Source organism: Heteronotia binoei, chromosome 10, assembly GCF_032191835.1.
Source record: "Heteronotia binoei isolate CCM8104 ecotype False Entrance Well chromosome 10, APGP_CSIRO_Hbin_v1, whole genome shotgun sequence".
Classification (NCBI taxonomy): domain Eukaryota; kingdom Metazoa; phylum Chordata; class Lepidosauria; order Squamata; family Gekkonidae; genus Heteronotia; species Heteronotia binoei.
The window spans coordinates 7,378,630-7,399,234 of record NC_083232.1 but is presented as its reverse complement, the minus strand read 5'-3'; the positions used below and the strand labels follow the sequence as shown (position 1 = coordinate 7,399,234).

Sequence of the window (20,605 nt, the reverse complement as noted above, 5' to 3'; positions counted from 1 at the left end):
ACACTCTGTATCACATAAGAACATAAGAGAAGCCATGTTGGATCAGGCCAATGGCCCATCCAGTCCAACACTCTGTGTCACATAAGAGAAGCCCTGTTGGATCAGGCCAATGGCCCATCTAGTCCAACACTGTGTCACATAAGAACATAAGAGAAGCCATGCTGGATCAGGCGAATGACCCATCCAGTCCAACACTCTGTGTCACATAAGAACATAAGAGAAGCCAAGTTGGATCAGGCCTATGGCCCATCCATTCCAACACTCTGTGTCACATAAGAACATAAGAGAAGCCCTGTTGGATCAGGCGAATGACCCATCCAGTCCAACACTCTGTATCACATAAGAACATAAGAGAAGCCATGTTGGATCAGGCCTATGGCCCATCCATTCCAACACTCTGTGTCACATCTGTGTCACATCTGTGTCACATCCAACATGGCTTCTCTTATGTTCTTCTGTGACACAGAGTGTTGGACTGGAGGGGCCATTGGCCTGATCCAACATGGCTTCTCTTATGTTCTTCTGTGACACAGAGTGTTGGACTGGAGGGGCCATTGGCCTGATCCAACATGGCTTCTCTTATGTTCTTATGTGACACAGAGTGTTGGACTGGATGGGCCATTGGCCTGATCCAACATGGCTTCTCTTATGTCCTAATGACTGGGGAAGGCAATGGCAAACCACCCTGTAACAGAAAGTCTGCCATGAAAACATCATGATGTGAAGTCACCCCATGGGTCAGTAACAACCCGGTACTTGCACAGGTTCTTTACCTTTATATGATGCCCTTGGCTTCCTGGAGGAAAAGGAGGATAAAAATGTACTAGGTAGAGTAGTCGATGGGGAGGTGAATTTGGGATTCTTAAGAAATTTTCCACACCTGAAATTCTTCCTGGAGTTCTGTATCACCTGAACCTCATTCGTCTGTCCTGCCAATTTGTCAATAATGCTATAAGCACAGACAGCTAGCAGCTGTATCAGTGTGTAACATGCAGTCTGCCTTAAAAGGCAGAATTGCTCAGGGAGTTACCTAGCTTGGTGCCTGTAAAAAGATATTGGGATTGCAAGCCAAAAAGCGAGCGGTGATATGGAAGGAAGCAAAGGAGAGAGAAGGAAGCAGATGACAATGAGTTGTTTGTGGGTCTGATAGGAGCCCTCTAGGGGCTTGATCTGGCCCATTTGCTGCATGTTTGACACCCTTGCTTTAGAGATATTCTGCACTGAGCAAGGGGTTGGACTAGAATCATACCAGTTTCGCACTAGATCTTTAATCCTGATTTAGCCTAGTCCTCAAGCTGATATTCTACAATAAAGCTGTTGGTTTCTCTGATTCTCTGATTCTAGCGTAGAATATCAGTTTGGGGACAGGGCTAAACGAGGATTAAAACTCTAGTGCGAAATTGGTCATAGAATCATAGAGTTGGGAGGGACTTCAAGGGTCATCAACCCCCTTCCCAATGCAGGAAACTCACAAATACCTCCCCCTAAATTCACAGGATCCTCATTGCTGTCAGATGGTTGTCTAAGAAGACATTGGATTTATATCGTGTCCTCCATTCTGAGTCTCAGAGGGGCTCACAATCTCCTTTACCTTCCTTCCGCACAACAGACACCCTGTGAGGTAGATGAAGACATTGGATTTATATCCCACCCTCCAATCCGAAGAGGCTCAGAGCAGCTCACAGTCTCCTTTACCTTCCTCCCCCACAACAGACACCCTGTGAGGTAGATGAAGATATTGGATTTATATCCCGCCCTCTACTCCGAAGAGTCTCAGAGCGGCTCACAGTCTCCTTTACCTTCCTCCCCCACAACAGACACCCTGTGAGGTAGATGAAGATATTGGATTTATATCCCGCCCTCTACTCCGAAGAGTCTCAGAGCGGCTCACAATCTCCTTTACCTTCCTCCCCCACAACAGACACCCTGTGAGGTAGATGAAGATATTGGATTTATATCCCGCCCCCCACTCCAAAGAGTCTCAGAGGGGCTCACAATCTCCTTTACCTTCCTCCCCCACAATAGACACCCTGTGAGGTGGGTGGGGCTGAGAGGGCTCTCACAGCAGCTGCCCTTTCGAGGACAACTTCTGCAAGAGCTATGGCTTACCCAAGGCCATTCCAGCAAGTGCAAGTGGAGGAGTGGGGAATCAAACCTGGTTCTCCCAGATAAGAGTCCGCACATTAAACCACTACACGAAACTGGCCTCTGTTGAAAAACCTCCAAGGAAGGAGAGCCCACCACCTCCTGAGGAAGCCTGTTCCACCGAGGAACTGCTCTAACGGTCAGGAAGTTCTTCCTAATGTTGAGGCTAGATGGCTTCTAAAACCACTCCCAACTCTAGGATCGAGACACTCAGACGCCCACAGAATTGCAAGAGCCCCGTTTGTGAAGAGAGGGCAAATGCCTTTCCAATCTAAAACCACACCGCTTGTGCTTCCATTGGTCCAAGTTTTCAAGATGTCTTCGAATGTTTCATCTTCTGAGGCAGCTAAAGCCAACTCCTGGGGAAGTTATAAAGGAAGATGCTACGGCAGTCAAAAGAGCACATGGAACCAGGGACACGAATTTCCGCACAGAAGGAAGGCTGTGTGGCCATTCCCTCCGTTGCTAGAGCTCCATATGCAGATTCTGCACAAATGACCCTCCCCAGCTATTAGCACACGTCTGGCAATCCAGAATCTCAGCACCCCTCCTTCAACCCCTCCTTCACACAATCTCGGCCGCCTGCGCTGCAAATATTTGTTTTGGCTCACGGGCCAGAGGTCTCCCACTCATCAAGAGCAAGAACAATGTGGTTTCCCCCCCTTTCTGAAAATTCCTCTCTCCTCTTTCCTCAGGCTGGCCTAGCCAAAAGCTGGGGGAAGCCATTTTGCTTCAATGTATGGTGACCATTTGAGCAGACTTTGGAGAATTGTGGAAGACAGGAGGGCCTGGCGTGACTTTGTCCATGGGGTCGCAAAGAGTCGGACTCGACTGCGCGACTGAATGACAACATAGGGTGACCAACATTCCCTCTAAGCTGTGGAGTCTTGTGAGCAAAAATTCTACTTTGTGAGCTATTGAGGACCAGTTTGGTGTCATGGTGAAGTGTGCGGACTCTTATCTGGGAGAACCGGGTTTGACTTCCTACTCCTCCACTTGCACCTGCTGGAATGGCCTTGGGTCAGCCGTAGCTCTCACAGAAGTTGTCCTTGAAAGGGCAGCTGCTGTGAGTGCTCTCTCAATCCCACCCACCTCACAGGGTGTCTGTTGTGGGGGGAGAAGATATAGGAGATGGTAAGCCGCTCTGAGTCTCTGATTCAGAGAGAAGGGCAGGGTATAAATCTGCAGCCATCTTCTTCTTCTACTGACATCAAAGATGTGAGTTACTGCAAACATTAGTTTCCTCTGGGGTCGTTTTTCCTGAGCTAAGACAGAAATGTGTGAGCTGCGGGCTAAAAAATTGTGAGCTAGCTCACACTCAACTCACCCAACAGGGCTTCTCTTATGTTCTTATGTGACACAGAGTGTTGGACTGGATGGGCCATTGGCCTGATCCAACAGGGCTCCTCTTATGTTCTTATGTGACACAGAGCGTAGGACTGGATGGGCCATTGGCCTGATCCAACAGGGCTCCTCTTAGGTTCTTATGTGACACAGAGTGTCGGACTGGATGAGCCATTGGCCTGATCCAACATGTCTTCTCTTACGTTTTTATGTGACACAGAGTGTCAGACTGGATGGGCCATTGGCCTGATCCAGCATAGCTTCTCTTACGTTCTTATGTGACACAGAGTGCTGGACTGGATGGGCCATTGGCCTGATCCAACAGGGCTTCTCTTATGTTCTTATGTGACTCAGAGTGCTGGACTGGAGGGGCCATTGGCCTGATCCAACATGGCTTCTCTTATGTTCTTATGTGACACAGAGTGCTGGACTGGATGGGCCATTGGCCTGATCCAACATGGCTTCTCTTATGTTCTTATGTGACACAGAGCGTTGGACTGGATGGGCCATTGGCCTGATCCAACATGGCTTCTCTTATGTTCTTATGTGACACAGAGCGTTGGACTGGATGGGCCATTGGCCTGATCCAACATGGCTTCTCTTATGTTCTTATGTGACACAGAGCGTTGGACTGGATGGGCCATTGGCCTGATCCAACATGGCTTCTCTTATGTTCTTATGTGACACAGAGCGTTGGACTGGATGGGCCATTGGCCTGATCCAACAGGGCTTCTCTTATGTTCTTATGTGACACAGAGTGTTGGACTGGATGGGCCATTGGCCTGATCCAACAGGGCTTCTCTTATGTTCTTATGTGACTCAGAGTGCTGGACTGGAGGGGCCATTGGCCTGATCCAACATGGCTTATCTTATGTTCTTATGTGACACAGAGTGCTGGACTGGATGGGCCATTGGCCTGATCCAACATGGCTTCTCTTATGTTCTTATGTGACACAGAGCGTTCGACTGGATGGGCCATTGGCCTGATCCAACAGGGCTCCTCGTATGTTCTTATGTGACACAGAGTGTTGGACTGGATGGGCCATTGGCCTGATCCAACATGGCTTCTCTTATGTTCTTAAGTGACACAGAGTGTTGGACTGGATGGACCATTGGCCTGATCCAACATAGCATCTCTTATGTTCTTACGTGACACAGAGCGTTGGCCTGGATGGGCCATTGGCCTGATCCAACATGGCTTCTCTTATGTTCTTATGTTCCTGCTTCGATTTCTCTTCTAGCATTGGGTGCTCCATAAATCACATTCTTACAAAATGTATAATGCTCTGAATAGTTCTGCAACACCTCACAAAGTACAATGCTCTAAATCAGGGGTGGCCAACGGTAGCTCTTCAGATGTGTTTTTGCCTACAACTCCCATCAGCCCCAGCCATCATGGCCAATGGCTGGGGCTGATGGGAGTTGTAGGCAAAAAACATCTTGAGAGATACCGTTAGCCACCCCTGCTCTAAATCAGTGGACCCCTGCCTTTTTGGCACGTTTTGTTGGCCCTAGAGTCCACTTCCCCGAAGAGGCCATTTTCTCCAGGCGAACTGATCTCTGGTACCTCAAGATCAGTTATAATAGCAAGAGATCTCCAGCCACCACCTGGAGACTGGCAACACTTCCTGTGTGGGGCCTTGATTTAGATTGAGGTCAGGAGAGGGTGGATCCAAGGAAGCCAGGGGACTTTGGTTTGCAAGACTTGAGAAAGGCTGTTAACCACAGGATGTTTTGAGTGTCATTCATTCATTCATTCATAGGGTGGATCTTCAACAACAGAATGCAGAGAGAAATTGCTGAATTACAAATTGTTATGAAACGTGGAACAAACACCTCCCCAGGGCTGAACAGGGATATTGGTTTTTTAATCTCATTACATATGCCAAAACCACTGTCACTGAGCATAGCTATACATCCACAGTATTTCAATGTTTATAGAATCATAGAGTTGGAAGGGACCTCCAGGGTCATCTAGTCCAACCCCCTGCACAATGCAGGAAACTCACAAACACCTCCCCCTAAATTCACAGGATATTCATTGCTGTCAGATGGCCATCTAGCCTCTGTTGAAAAACCTCCAAGGAAGGAGAGCCCACCACCTCCCAAGGAAGCCTGTTCCACTGAGGAATCGCTCTAACGGTCAGGAAGTTCTTGAGCCAGAAACTCTTTGGATTTAATTTCAACCCATTGGTTTTGGTCCTACCTTCGGGGGCCACAGAAAATAATAGTGTATCAGAATATTGTTTTGTATTTAATCAAGCGATATTGGCTGTCTATCTCATTACATATACTTAACCCATTTTCATTTTATGTATTCGTTTTTTCTAATGGCAAACTAGAATGATGTTTATAACGTATAGCAGGGGTGGCCAACGGTAGCTCTCTAGATGTTTTCTGCCTACAACTCCCCTCAGCCCCAGCCATTGGCCACGCTGGCTGGGGCTGATGGGAGTTGTAGGCAGAAACACATCTGGAGAGCTACCGTTGGCCACCCCTGATGTATAGAATGATGTTAAAAAGTAAATTAGATGGACAAGAACTAGGAATCCTTGTCCTTTTGTTCTTCACCCAAAGGGTGATTAACATGTGGAATTCACTGCCACAGGAGGTGGTGGCAGCCACAAGCATAGCCACCTTCAAGAGGGGTTTAGATAAAAATATGGAGCAGAGGTCCATCAGTGGCTATTAGCCACAGTGTGTGTGTATGTATAAATTTTTTTGCCACTGTGTGACACAGAGTGTTGGACTGGATGGGCCATTGGCCTGATCCAACATGGCTTCTCTTATGTTCTTATGTGACACAGAGTGTTGGACTGGATGGGCCATTGGCCTGATCCAACATGGCTTCTCTTATGTTCTTTTGTGACACAGAGTGTTGGACTGGATGGGCCATTGGCCTGATCCAACATGGCTTCTCTTATGTTCTTATGTGACACAGAGTGTTGGACTGGATGGGCCACTGGCCTGATCCAACATGGCTTCTCTTATATTCTTATGTGACACAGAGTGTTGGACTGGATGGGCCATTGGCCTGATCCAACATGGCTTCTCTTATGTTCTTATGTACCTAGACTTTCAGCAACAGCAATTAACAGGCTACTTTTTATTACCTTGTATTGCTATCCAGACCAAACGGTCTTGCAATTTATTACACTATTTTGCCATTGGATTCTAACTTTGTATCCGTTTACACTCTTAACCAACCAACTGCATGTATTTCAGCCCACTATACCCTATCCCCTCATCGGAAGACGTACGCACGCATATGAGAGCTTACATTCTGAATAAAACTTTGTTGGACTTGTTGAACGCGCCACTTGACTCCTACTTTGTTCTATGGCTTCAGACCAACACAGCTGCCCACTTGGATCTATCTACAAGGGTTGTCATATGTCAGTAGTGTCTTGTTGGCACTTAACGCACAAAAATCAAATCAAGCCTGAACTCTCCATGGGAACCAAAATGACCAAACTGAGGCTACTGTACTTTGCTCACATTCTGCGAAATGTTTCCTCTAAGCTTTGGCATCGCGTGAGCCAAAATTCTACTTTGTGAGCTACTGGCACTGAAGCTGTGAGCTACTGCATACATTAGTCTGCCCCGGGGGCCATCTTTCCTCGGCGAAGACAAAACCGCGTGATCCGGAGGCTAAAAAACTGTGAACTAGCTCACGCTAACTCAGCTTAGAGGGAACGCTGATTAAGAGAAGTTTTCACTGGCAAAGACAGTAATGCTAGGCAAAGTGGAAGGCCGCAGGAAAAGAGGAAGACCCAAACGTGAGATGGATTATGAACATATGAAGCTGCCTTATACTGAATCAGACCCTTGGTCCATCAAAGTCAGTACTGTCTACTCAGACTGGCAGCGGCTCTCCGGGGTCTCAAGCTGAGGTTTTTCGCACCTACTTGCCTGGACCCTTTTCAGTTGGAGATGCCGAGGACTGAACCTGGGATCTTCTGCTTACCAAGCAAATGCTCTACCACTGAGCCACTGTCCCTCTGCTGCTCTCCAGGGTCTCAAGCTGAGGTTTTTCACGCCTACTTGCCTGGACCCTTTTCAGTTGGAGATGCCGGGGACTGAACCTGGGACCTTCTGCTTACCAAGCAGATGTTCTACCACTGAGCCACCGTCCCTCCCCCTTGATCATGGAAGCCACAGCCCTCAGTTTGCAAAACCTTAGCAAGGCTGTGAATAAGAAGATATTTCAGAGGAATCACTCTTCCAAGCCAAGCCGGCCACCGGTTTGGAGAATGCATTTAAAATTAAAGTTGCTTTCATGAACATATGAAGCTGCCTTATACTGAATCAGACACTTGATCCATCGAAGTCAGTATTGTCTTCTCAGACTGGCAGCGGCTCTCCAGGGTCTCCAGCTGCGGTTTTTCACACCTATTTGCCTGGACCCTTTTTTGGAGATGCCAGGGATTGAACCTGGGACCTTCTGCTTCCCAAGCAGATGCTCTACCACTGAGCCACCGTCCCTCACTTTCTTTCCACCTCTCCCTCCCTCATCTATTTTCCTTCCTTCCTTCCTTCCTTCCTTCCTTCCTTCCTTCCTTCCTTCCTTCCTTCCTTCCTTCCTTCCTTCCTTCCTTCCTTCCTTCCTTCCTTCCTTCCTTCCTTCCTTCCTTCCCCCAAACATCTGACGTTCATGTCTTGTGGCTCTCAAACACCTGATGTTTATTCTGTGTTGCTCTTACATTAAGCAAGTTTGGCCACCCCTGAGACAAGGGAACTTCTTGTGTTCACTTCCTCAGTCGAGGTCTCTGAGCAAACCCTCCCTCTTCTCTAAGTCCCAGCTGGCAAATGCGTCTTCTGCAGCATGATCTAAGCCAGTCTCAGAACACCTAATGCCAAAACATATAAACCCCCCAACAACAGTCTGCCACTAAGGCAAGAACGCCCCACCCCCTTTTTAACAGACTGAGCAATCTCCCGAATTACCAGAATACATTTTCGGTCCAGCACATCTGGAACCTCCAAGCCGGCCTTCTACTCAACTCAGGTATGCCTTCAGCTCAGGCTCCATATCTGGAATGCTTAAGCTCCAAAACGAGAGCCTCTGACCTAGGCTCATAAGTTCCCCAAAGTGCAGATTTGTCGAAGCCTCATTCAGACAAACAGCATCTGGAAACACAGTGACGAATCTCCGTCTCCGTGTGAATCTGCTTTTTCGGCAGAGCGATGCGAAAAGCCGTCTGTGAACCGGCAGGCTCCCCACCGGCAGCTCAGTCGGTGGCTTGCGGCGGAACTCTCCACTTTGAGAGAGCCGGCAACTGTTTCGGGCGCTCACATGCCCCTTTCCTTCTTCTGCCCCATTCCTAGGGAAAGATTGTGTTTCAGGTACAGATTGTCCGGAGAGGCCATGGTCAGCCGGGGTGAGGAGAGCCTTTATCTCAAGTCCACAATCGGCCCATTGAAAGCGTAATCTCGGCTGGTTGTGCGCGCTGTGGCTACATCAGGGGGAAGAGAAGGTTCTCCCTTTCGGCCTGCGGCGCACATGTGCCAGCGATTGCAAAGAAACGAGCTGCTATCGTACAATGTGCCTATTGTCTTCTCAACAGCGAGCCCTTAACCCATGAAGCTGCTACTTGCTATCTACCCATGGATACGTTAAGTGTGCACACCAAAGCGCACATGGGGCATGTGTAAAGGTGCAAGGACTCTATGGTTGCGCCACAGAGCATGCACAGAATAGAATAATGGAATCACAGAGTTGGAAGGGGCTATGCAGGCCATCTAGTCCAACCCCCTGCTCTATACAGGATCAGCCTTGAGCAAGGGTGTCAAACATGTGGCCTGGGGGCCGAATCAGACCCCCGGAGGGCTCCTATCAGGCCCCCAGATAACTGGCTGTCATCTGCTTCCTTCTCTCTCTCTCTCTTGCTTCCTTCTGCATAACAGCTACTGAGCTACTGAGATAAGCCTCTCTTCCTTCTATTGGCTGAGGCTCTCCCCCAGTTCTCTTGCAGCTGCTGGAATGGCCTTGGGTCAGCCATAGCTCTAATAGAGAGCCAGTTGGGTGTAGTGGTTAAGTGTGCAGACTCTTATACGGGAGAACCGGGTTTGATTCCCCACTCCTCCACTTGCAGCTGCTGGAATGGCCTTGGGTCAGCCATAGCTCTAATAGAGAGCCAGTTGGGTGTAGTGGTTAAGTGTGCGGACTCTTATCTCGGAGAACCGGGTTTGATTCCCCACTCCTCCACTTGCACCTGCTGGCATGGCCTTGGGTCAGCCATAGCTCTGGCAGAGGTTGTCCTTGAAAGGGCAGCTTCTGGGAGAGCCCTCTCAGCCCCACCCACCTCACAGGGTGTCTGTTGTGGGGGAGGAAGGGAAAGGAGACTGTGAGCCGCTCTTAGACTCTGAAATTCAGAGTGGAGGGCAGGATATAAATGCAATGTCTTATTACTGCTACTACTACTACGTTTTAATATATAATGAAATAATTACACAAGTCACGGCCTGGTTGCTAACAGGCTAGGGACCAGTAGTGGTCCACGGCCCAAGGGTTGAGGACCCCTGCCCCAGAGGAATGCTCCCAGTGGTGCGTGACCGGTGGAGCTGATGAACCCGGGTCTGAGCTGGCAAAGCCATTCCGACGAGTACAGAACACAAGGGAAAATAACAGCACGTTTCTCACCCTCTTGAACACATGAAGCTGCCTTCAACTGAATCAGACCACTGGTCCATCAGGGTCAGTATTGTCTACCCACACTGGCAGTAGCTTTCCAGGGTCTCCAGCCGAGGTCTTTCCTATCACCTGCTGGTCCTTCCTACAGAAGATGCTAGGAATTGAACCTGGGACCTTCTGCACGCAAAGCAGAGGCTCTGAGCTACAGCCCCTCCCCGGAAAACTGAAAAACGGACTCAAAAGCCTGAAAGTGGAGAGTTTGGTTCTTAACCTGCAGGGTTCCCTTCACCATGCTTCAGTTTGGAACACTGCAGCCATGTGTCAAAGGATGGAGCTGTGCATCCGTTCTCTGTGCTGCTGTGGTTATGCTTTCGCAAATGGCCAGAAGGTGGCGCTGAAGCTCAACGAGGGTCACATGACAAAGTGGGTCAATAGGGTTCTGCCTGGTCCTATAAAACTGCTGGTATGGCCCTGGGACATCCGCCTGGGCTGTTGGTTGCTCTGGAACAGACCGAGATGCCTTTCCTCAACCTGGTTCTTGCCGAGTTTAGAAACCTGGCCTGTGTGTTGCTATCCATGACTAGTTCTGGCCCTTCTCTTCAAGACGTTTACAAGAGGTCCCTGGACACAATACAGAGATTGTCAACTTTGTCTCCGGCCAATGCAGGAGTAACTGATAATGCCTTTCTTTATCGAATAATCCGATGACCCAGAGCTCTTGGACAGAACATATGGGAAGCCATGTTGGTTCAGGCCAATGGCCCATCCAGTCCAGCACTCTGTGTCACATAAGAACGTCAGAGAAGCCATGTTGGATCAGGTCAGTGGCCCATCCAGTCCAACACTCTGTGTCACATAAGAACATAAGAGAAGCCATGTTGGATCAGGCCTATGGCCCATCCAGTCCACCACTCTGTGTCACATAAGAGCAGCCATGTTGGATCAGGCCAATGGCCCATCCAGTCCACCACTCTGTGTCACATAAGAACTTAAGAGAAGCCATGTTGGATCAGGCCAATGGCCCATCCAGTCCACCACTCTGTGTCACGCAGTGGCCAAAAAACCCAGGTGCCAACAGGAGATCCATCGGTGGGGCCAGGACACTAGAAGCCCTCCCACTGTTGCCCCTCCCAAGCATCAAGAATACAGAGCATCGCTGGCCCAGACATAACAACATAAGAGAAGTCATGGCCCACCCTGTCCAACACTCTGTGTCACATAGTGGCCAAAAAACCAGGCGCCATCAGTTGGTCCACCAGTGGGGCCAGAGCTCCAGAAACCTTCCCAAGCACAAAGAAGACAGGGCATCATTGCCACAGTCATTAGAACATAAGAGAAGCCATGTTGGATCAGGCCAATGGCCCATCCAGTCCAACACTCTGTGTCACATAAGAACATAAGGGAAGCCATGTTGGATCAGGCCAGTGGCCCATCCAGTCCAACACTCTGTGTCACATAAGAACATAAGGGAAGCCATGTTGGATCAGGCCAGTGGCCCATCCAGTCCAACACTCTATGTCACATAAGAACATAAGGGAAGCCATGTTGGATCAGGCCAGTGGCCCATCCAGTCCAACACTCTGTGTCACACAGTGGCCAAAAAACCCAGGTGCCGTCAGGAGGTCCACCAGTCGGGCCAGGACTCAAAAATTTATTTATTTATTTATATTTATTTATATTAAGATTTATACCCCGCCCTTCTCACCTAAGTGTCTCAGGGCGGCTTACAACATGATAAATTAGACAACTTCAGATTGAAACATTTAAAATACAATTAAACTATAGGTTAATAAAAAGCAGGATAAAATAGGATAATTAAAACCGGCGGCCTATAAATACATTTTGTTCCATCCAGGATGTTTTCATTGTCAGTTAATGTCATAGGCCTGCCGGAAGAGGACTGTCTTACAGGCCCTGCGGAATTGCCCTAGATCCCGCAGGGCCCGCACCTCTTCCGGCAGCTGGTTCCACCAGTAAGGTGCCGTTGTTGAGAAGGCCCGGTCCCTGGTGGATTTTAGACGGGCCTCCTTTGGCCCGGGGACTACCAACAGGTTTTGTGAGCCTGAGCGTAGTACTCTCTGGGGAACGTGTGGGGAGAGACGGTCCCTAAGGTAGGCAGGTCCTAGGCCATATAGGGCTTTAAAGGTGATGACCAACACCTTGTACCGGACTCGGAATATTACTGGCAGCCAGTGCAGACTCTGGAGCCCCGGCCGAATGTGCTCCCATCTAGGGAGCCCTAATAATAGCCGGGCAGCAGCGTTCTGCACCAACTGCAGCCTCCGGGTCCGGCACAAGGGTAGCCCCATGTAGAGGGCATTACAGTAGTCCAGCCTCGAGGTGACCGTAGCATGGATCACTGTTGCCAGGTCGTCACGTTCCAGGAAGGGGGCCAACTGCCTCGCCCGCCTAAGATGAAAAAACGCGGACTTGGCAGTGGCTGCTATCTGAGCCTCCATCGTCAACGAAGGCTCCAACAGCACCCCTAGGCTCTTGACCCTGCCCGACGCTGTTAGCGAAGCGCCGTCAAAAGCTGGCAGGGGGATTTCCCTTCCCGGGCCGCAGCGACCCAAGCAAAGGACCTCTGTCTTCGCCGGGTTCAGCTTCAGCCCGCTCAGCCTAAGCCACCTAGCCACTGCCTGTAACGCCCGGTCCAAGTTTTCTGGGGCGCAGGCGGGTCGGCCGTCCATAAGCAGATAGAGCTGGGTGTCATCAGCATATTGATGGCAACCCAACCCATACCCCCGGGCCATCTGGGCAAGGGGGCGCATATAGATGTTAAATAACATCGGGGAGAGGACCGCCCCTTGAGGCACTCCGCAGTCAAGCGTGTGTCTCCGGGACAGTTCCTCCCCAATCGCCACCCTTTGTCCCCGACCGTCAAGGAAAGAGGAAAGCCATTGCAAGGCCAACCCCTGAATCCCTGCGTCGGCAAGGCGGCACGCCAGAAGCCGATGGTCGACCATGTCGAACGCTGCCGACAGGTCCAACAACATCAGCACCGCCGAGCCGCCTTGATCCAGATGTCGCCGAAGGTCATCCACCAGAGCGACCAGCACCGTCTCCGTCCCGTGGCCCGGGCGGAAGCCAGACTGGTAGGGGTCAAGGACAGAAGCATCCTCCAGGAAACTCTGTAGCTGCAACGCCGCTGCCCTCTCTATAAGTTTGCCCAAAAAGGGCAAATTCGATACCGGCCGATAGTGTGCCAATTCGGTCGGATCTAACGTTGTTTTCTTCAAGAGGGGACGGACCACCGCCTCTTTGAGCGCTGATGGAAAATGTCCCTCCAGTAGGGATCTATTTATGATATCCCGTATAGGATATCTTAGCTCCCTCTGGCAGGTCTTAATAAGCCAGGAGGGGCATGGGTCCAATTTACAAGTTGTTGGGCGTGCAGATAGGAGGATCCTGTCAACTTCTTCCAGGCTGAGGGCGCCGAAGCTGTCCAAAACACAATCCGAAGACAGGCACGGAGCCTCAGGTCCACTAACTGTATCCAATGTGGCAGGGAAGTCGGAACGGAGCGATGCGATTTTATCCGCAAAATAATCCGCAAAAGCCTCACAGCCAATTTCCAATTCATTAATATTTGGTCTGCCCTGTGGCAGCGTCGTAAGGGTCCGAATTATATTGAACAGTTGTGCCGGGCGCGAAGTTGCGGACGCAATCTCTGCCGCAAAGTAAGTTTTCTTTGCGGCCTTGACTGCCATCTCATAGGACTTCATAACCTCTCTATAAGATGTTCGGGTCGCTTCGTCTCGGGTACGCCGCCATTGCCTCTCTAGCCGTCTGAGTCCTCGTTTCAGCCGCCGCAACCCCTGGTTATACCAAGGTGTCGGCCTTGAACGAGGGCGCAGAGGACGCCTAGGCGCGATCTCGTCGATGGCCCCGGTAAGCCTATTATTCCAAGACTCCACCAGGCCATCGAGGGAATCGCCAGGGGGCCAGGGATCCCGCAGAGCCGTCAGGAACCGTTCCGGGTCCATCAGGCTCCGCGGGCGAGCTAAAATAAGCTCGCCGCCCAAACGGGGTTGGGGTGGGACGTCCACACGAGCCTTGAGGGCATAGTGATCCGACCATGGCACTGCTATAGAAGCAAGATCGTTCACTAAAACTCCCGACGCGAAGATCAGGTCTAACATGTGACCGGCCTGGTGAGTGGGTGTCGTAACTACTTGGGAGAGTCCTAGTGTCGCCATGGAAGACACTAGGTCCATCGCCTGAGTGGAGGTCACGTCATCGGCATGAACATTGAAGTCACCCAGGATCAAAAGCCTTGGGTGCTCCAATGCCCATCCTGCTGCGGCCTCCACCAGTGATAGTAAGGCGCTGGCCGGTGCGTTAGGCGGTCGGTACACCAGCCAGATCGCCAACCCCTCCCCGACATCCCACGCCAGGCCGGCACATTCAATGCCCTTGATCTCCGGAGCCGGGAGGGCCCGGAAGGAGTAAGCCTCTCGAATGAACAGGGCCACCCCTCCCCCCCGCCCGCTAGTCCGCGACTGGTGAAAGACCGAGTATCCTGGGGGCGCCATCTGGGAGAGAGCTACGGTCTCCCCATCGCGGACCCAGGTCTCGGTCACGCATGCCAGGTCCATGTCCTGCTCAAGCAGGAATTCCCGAAGGATAGAGGTCTTATTATTAATGGACCTGGCATTACATAACACCAGTGACGGAGGCGAGTAATTTCGCCTTGCCCCGCTACCTGTCACCATCGGGATGGGACGCAGGCTGGAAGGTGGTCGAGCACTATCTTGTCTCGATCTCCTTCCCTTCCATTTTTGCCTGTTCCCACCGTCATACCTTCCCCTCCCCAGGAGTACCGGAATCCCCAGGCCAGTCATCTCTCACTGGTGCCCCCAACCCTTCCACTGACCGATATTTGGATTTGTCTCTTCTCAGCCCTCCCACCTCCGATTGGCCTATCAATAAAATAAGATCCTGTCTCCATCCTCGCATGACTGCTGCTAGAAACCTGATGGTGGTGGATAGCGCTGGCAAGTTACAGCTGACTTATGGTAACCCTGTGGGGCAGGGGTGTCAAACGCATTTGTTATGAGGGCCAGATCTGACCTATATGGGACTTTGTTGGGCTGGGCCATTTGTGTCATAAAATGTAATGCCAGGTAGCAGAGATATAAACTTTATAGAGGCAAACAGGATTAAAGATTTTAAAAAACCCTTAAAATAAAACATGCTTAAAAAATTAGCACGTGTTGGTCTTAAAGGTGCTTTCTTTATATCTCTCCCATGGGATCCAGGGAACTGGACAAAGGAAACTCTGGCTCTTTCGTTCCTTCTCCAGGAGCTCAGGAGGGGGAGGAGCCTCAACCAAGAGAAGGAAGAGAGGCTTAGCTCAGTAGCTTTGCTGTGCGATTGAGAGAGCCTGGCAAAGCAAGCTCTTCTTCCCTCCCCGTTCTTCCCCAAGAGAGGATCCACAGTCAATGAAGAAAATAGACTCTTCGCTCTGTAGCTCCTGTGCGATTGAGCAAGCCTGGCTGGCAAAGCAAGCTGTGATGCAGAAGGGAGCAAGAGAGAGGGAGAAGGAAGCAGAAGAGAGCCAGTTGTCTGGGGGTCTGATAGAAGCCCTCTGGGGGCCTGCTACGGCCCCTGGGCCGCAAGTTTGACACTCCTGTGTAGGGTTTTCAAGGCCAAAGATATTCAGAGGCGGTTTGCCATTGCCTGCCTCCATGTCATGACCCCAATGTTCCTTGGAGGTCTCCCATCCATATACTAGCCAGCTTAGCTTTCAAAGTTTGGTGAGATTGCACTAGCATGCAGTATAGGGTTGCCAATCCCCAGGTGGGGGCAGGGGATCCCCCGGTTTTGAGGCCTTCCCCCTCTTCAGGGTTGTCAGAAAGCGGGGGGGGGGGGAGGGAGGGGAGGGAAATGTCTGCTGGGAACTCTGTTATTCCCTATGGAGATTTATTCCCCTAGAAAATCATGGAGAATTGATCCATGGGTATCTGGGGCTCTGGGGGGGGGCTGTTATTTGGGGTAGAGGCACCAAATATTCAGTATAGCATCTAGTGCCTCTCCCCAAAATACCCCCCAAGTTTCAAAAAGATTGGACCAGGGGGTCCAATTCTATGAGCCCCAAAAGAAGGTGCCCCTATCCTTCATTATTTCCTATGGAAGGAAGGCATTGAAAAGGTGTGCCGTCCCTTTAAATGTGATGGCCAGAACTCCCTTTGGAGTTCAATTATGCTTGTCACAACCTTGATCTTGGCTCCACCCCTAATGTCTCCTGGCTCCACCCCCAAAGTCCCCAGATATTTCTTGAATTGGACTTGGCAACCCTAATGCAGTATCCAGGTCAGGACACCAGGACTCGAATTCAGCAGGAGCTCACAGGAGCACAGCTCCTGAACCTTTCTGAGGGCTCCCCCTCTTTCTCCCCACCTACCTTGTCTATTGAATAGGAGGTGCAGCTGCATAACAATCCCTGGATTAGGAGAGCGGGCAGCCAGCCAGCCACCAGGGGCTTTGCCACGCCCCCAGCAGCTCTCATTAGCCCCTGGAGAAGCCCACGCCCCCCTTTCTCCACTTCTTATATGATTTTGGGGGGCTGGGGGCTTGCTGGCCTTCTGATGGAGGGGTGTGCGTGGCCCAGGAGAGCCCCAGGCGAGCGAGGCCTGCTTGGGCTGGCTGGATATCTAGCCGGCCCGAGCAGGCCTCGCTCCCCCGGGGTTCTTCTTTCTTGCATCAGGTTGTTTTTGGCTGGTGGGGGGTGGTGGCATATGCTAATGAGTTATGCTAATGAGCTCTGCTACCTATTTTTCTACAAAATGACCCCTGGCTAAATCCCAAGTAACACCAGGGGGCGAATATTAGCTAACAGGGAAGATACGAGAAACAAAGGATATGCTGGAAATGATCACTGGCTGTATCAAAGGGCCAAGCCAGCGCACAATCCAAGAAAATACGGGATGAGGTTTCCGTCGCCCCCGGCTAGGGTTGCCAAGTCCAGTTTAAGAAATGTCTGGGGACTTTAGGGGTGGAGCCAAGATCAAGGCTGTGACAAGCATCATTGAACTCCAAAGGGAGTTCCGGCCATCACATTTAAAGGGACGGCACACCTTTTCAATGCCTTCCTTCCATAGGAAATAATGGATAGGGGCACCTTCTTTTGGGGCTCATAGAATTGGACCCCCTGGTCCTATCATTTTGAAATTTGGAAGGTATTTTGGGGAGAGGCACTAGATGCTATGCTGAAAATTTGGTGCCTTTACCTAAAAAAAAGCAGCCCCCCCCCCCCCGAGCCCCAGACACTCGCGGATCAATTCTCCATTATTTTCTATGGGAATAAATCTCCATAGGGAAAAATAGAGTTCCCAGTAGGGTTGCCAAGTGCAATTCAAGAAATATCGGGGGACTTTGGGGGTGGAGCCAGGAGACTTTGGGGGTGGAGCCAAGATCAAAGCTGTGGCAAGCATAATTGAACTCCAAAGAGAGTTCTGGCCATCACATTTAAAGGGACGGCACACCTTTTCAATTCCTTCCTTCCATAGGAAATAATGAAGGATAGGGGCACCTTCTTTTGGGGCTCATAGAATTGGACCCCCTGGTCCAATCTTTTTGAAACTTGAGGGGTATTTTGAGGAGAGGCACTAGATGCTATACTGAGAAGTTGGTGCCTCTACCCCAAAAAACAGCCCCTCCAGAGCCCCAGATACCCGCAGATCAATTCTCCATGATTTTCTATGGGAATAAATCTCCACAGGGAATAATGGAGTTCCCAGCAGACATTTCCCTCCCCTCCCCCCACTTTCTGACCACCCTGAAGCGAGGGGAGGGCCTCCAAACCGGGGGATCCCCTGCCCCCACCTGGGGATTGGCAACACTACCCCCGGCCCACCTGCACATTAACTATCCAAGTGGGATACTAACCAATAAAAGCACGTTGGACTGAGAGAGCAACCCCTTTCCCTTGCAGGCCCTTCCAACCTGCGGGGCGACGCGCCCAAAGGAAATGGACATTTGTATCCTTTGATACGGACACGGTTCACGGTGTCTTCCTGCAGAGCAGAGCGGAAATAACTGGGCAGCAGAACAAGCGGTTCCATTGTCCTGCTAGGGAAAGGAGATGGCCGACAAAACGCACCAGAAAAGGGCTCTGAAGAAATCCCACTTTCGACAAGTATCCACTTAGCCGCGTGAAGCTGCCTTCCCCTGAGTCAGACCACAGCTCATGCCTGGTGGAACGAGCTGCCAGAGGAGGTTAGGGCCCTGCGAGAGCTTCCACAGTTCCGCAGGGCCTGAAAAACGGCCCTCTTCCGGCCAGGCATTTCCGAATTAAAATTGTGATGAAACAAATGATGGATGCTGAAGTAGTAAGGTACCCCCTCCTGCTGTCTTTAAATCCCTCTTTCTGGTCGATGCAGGCTGTCCTGTAGCGCTTGAAAAAAGCAGAGGGAGCAGGTCCTCTATCCAACAGGTGCGGCTACACGAGCCCCAGGTTTGATTGGCACGAACAGTTCTCAATCGCTCCAACTTCCAGGTGAATGCTACACAACAGGAAACCATAGCGGGCATTAGTGGCTAATAGCCACTGATGGACCTCTGCTCAATATGTTTATCCAACCCTCCTCTTGAAGCTGGCTATGCTTGTGGCCGCCACCACCTCCTGTGGCAGTGAATTCCACATGTTAATCACCCTTTGGGTGAAGAAGGACTTCCTTTTATCCGTTCTAACCCGACTGTTCAGCAATTTCATTGAGTGCCCACGAGTTCTTGTATTGTGAGAAAGGAAGAAAAGTACTTCTTACTCTTTTGGGGTGTGAACTGGCAGAGACTGACCAAGAGAGGGATCTTGGGGTCGTGGTAGAGAACTCACTGAAATTGTCAAGACAGTGTGCGTTTGCAATAAAAAAGGCCAACGCCATGCTGGGAATTATTAGGAAGGGAATTGAAAACAAATCAGCCAGTATCATAATGTCCCTGTATAAATCGATAGTGTGGTCTCATTTGGAATACTGTGTGCAATTCTGGTCACCGCACCTCAAAAAGGATATTATAGCATTGGAAAAAGTGCAGAAAAGGGCAACTACAATGATTAAATGTTTGGAAAACTTTCCCTATGAAGAAAGGTTAAAAAGCTTGGGGCTCTTTAGCTTGGAGAAACGTCGACCGCAGGGTGACATGATAGAGGTTTACAAGATGATGCATGGGATGGAGAAAGCAGAGAAAGAAGTCCTTTTCTCCCTTTCTCACAATACAAGAACTCGTGGGCATTCAATGAAATTGCTGAGCAGTCAGGTTAAAAAGGGCAAAAGGAAGTACTTCTTCACCCAAAGGATGATTAACATGTGGAATTCACTGCCACAGGAGGTGGCAGCGTCTACAAACATAGCCAGCTTTAAGAGGGGATGGGATAAAAATATGGAGCAGAGGTCCATCAGTGGCTATTAGCCACAGTATATATATATATGTTTGTGAGTGTGTGTGTATGTATGTATGTATATGTGTGTGTGTGTGTATACAAACACACGCACACATATATTGGCCACTGTGTGACACAGAGTGTTGGACTGGATGGGCCACTGGCCTGATCCAACATGGCTTCTCTTATGTTCTTATGTGACACAGAGTGTTGGACTGGATGGGACATTGGCCTGATCCAACATGGCTTCTCTTATGTTCTTATGTGACACAGAGTGTTGGACTGGAGGGGCCACTGGCCTGATCCAACATGGCTTCTCTTATGTTCTTATGTGACACAGAGTTTGGACTGGATGGGACATTGGCCTGATCCAACATGGCTTCTCTTATGTTCTTATGTGACACAGAGTGTTGGACTGGAGGGGTCACTGGCCTGATCCAACATGGCTTCTCTTATGTTCTTATGTGACGCAGAGTGTTGGACAGGAGGGGCCATTGGCCTGATCCAACATGGCTTCTCTTATGTTCTTATGTGACACAGAGTGTTGGACTGGAGGGGCCATTGGCCTGATCCCACATGGCTTCTCTTATGTTCTTATGTGACGCAGAGTGTTGGACTGGAGGGGCCATTGGCCTGATCCAACATGGCTTCTCTTATGTTCTTATGTGACACAGAGTGTTGGACTGGAGGGGCCATTGGCCTGATCCAACATGGCTTCTCTTATGTTCTTATGTGACGCAGAGTGTTGGACTGGAGGGGCCATTGGCCTGATCCAACATGGCTTCTCTTATGTTCTTATGTGACGCAGAGTGTTGGACTGGAGGGGCCATTGGCCTCATCCAACATGGCTTCTCTTATGTTCTTCTGTGACACAGAGTGTTGGACTGGAGGGGCCATTGGCCTGATCCAACATGGCTTCTCTTATGTTCTTATGTGACGCAGAGTGTTGGACTGGAGGGGCCATTGGCCTAATCCAACATGGCTTCTCTTATGTTCTTATGTGACGCAGAGTGTTGGACTGGAGGGGCCATTGGCCTCATCCAACATGGCTTCTCTTATGTTCTTCTGTGACACAGAGTGTTGGACTGGAGGGGCCATTG

The 20,605-nt window shown here is 50.3% G+C and overlaps 1 protein-coding gene across 2 annotated transcripts in view; it reads right to left on the bottom strand.

The window, feature by feature from the left end:
• GJC2 (gap junction protein gamma 2) overlaps positions 1-20,605 on the bottom strand; it is a 109,911-nt gene that overhangs the window by 50,540 nt on the left and 38,766 nt on the right. The window contains exon 1 of one of the 2 annotated variants that reach the window (XM_060248106.1): positions 8,437-8,497. The exons of the other annotated variant lie outside the window; for it this stretch is intronic. The gene's annotated coding sequence lies outside the window, so the exon portion shown is untranslated. Of the gene's footprint in view, positions 1-8,436; positions 8,498-20,605 lie in introns of those variants that run through there. 2 annotated transcript variants of the gene reach the window in all.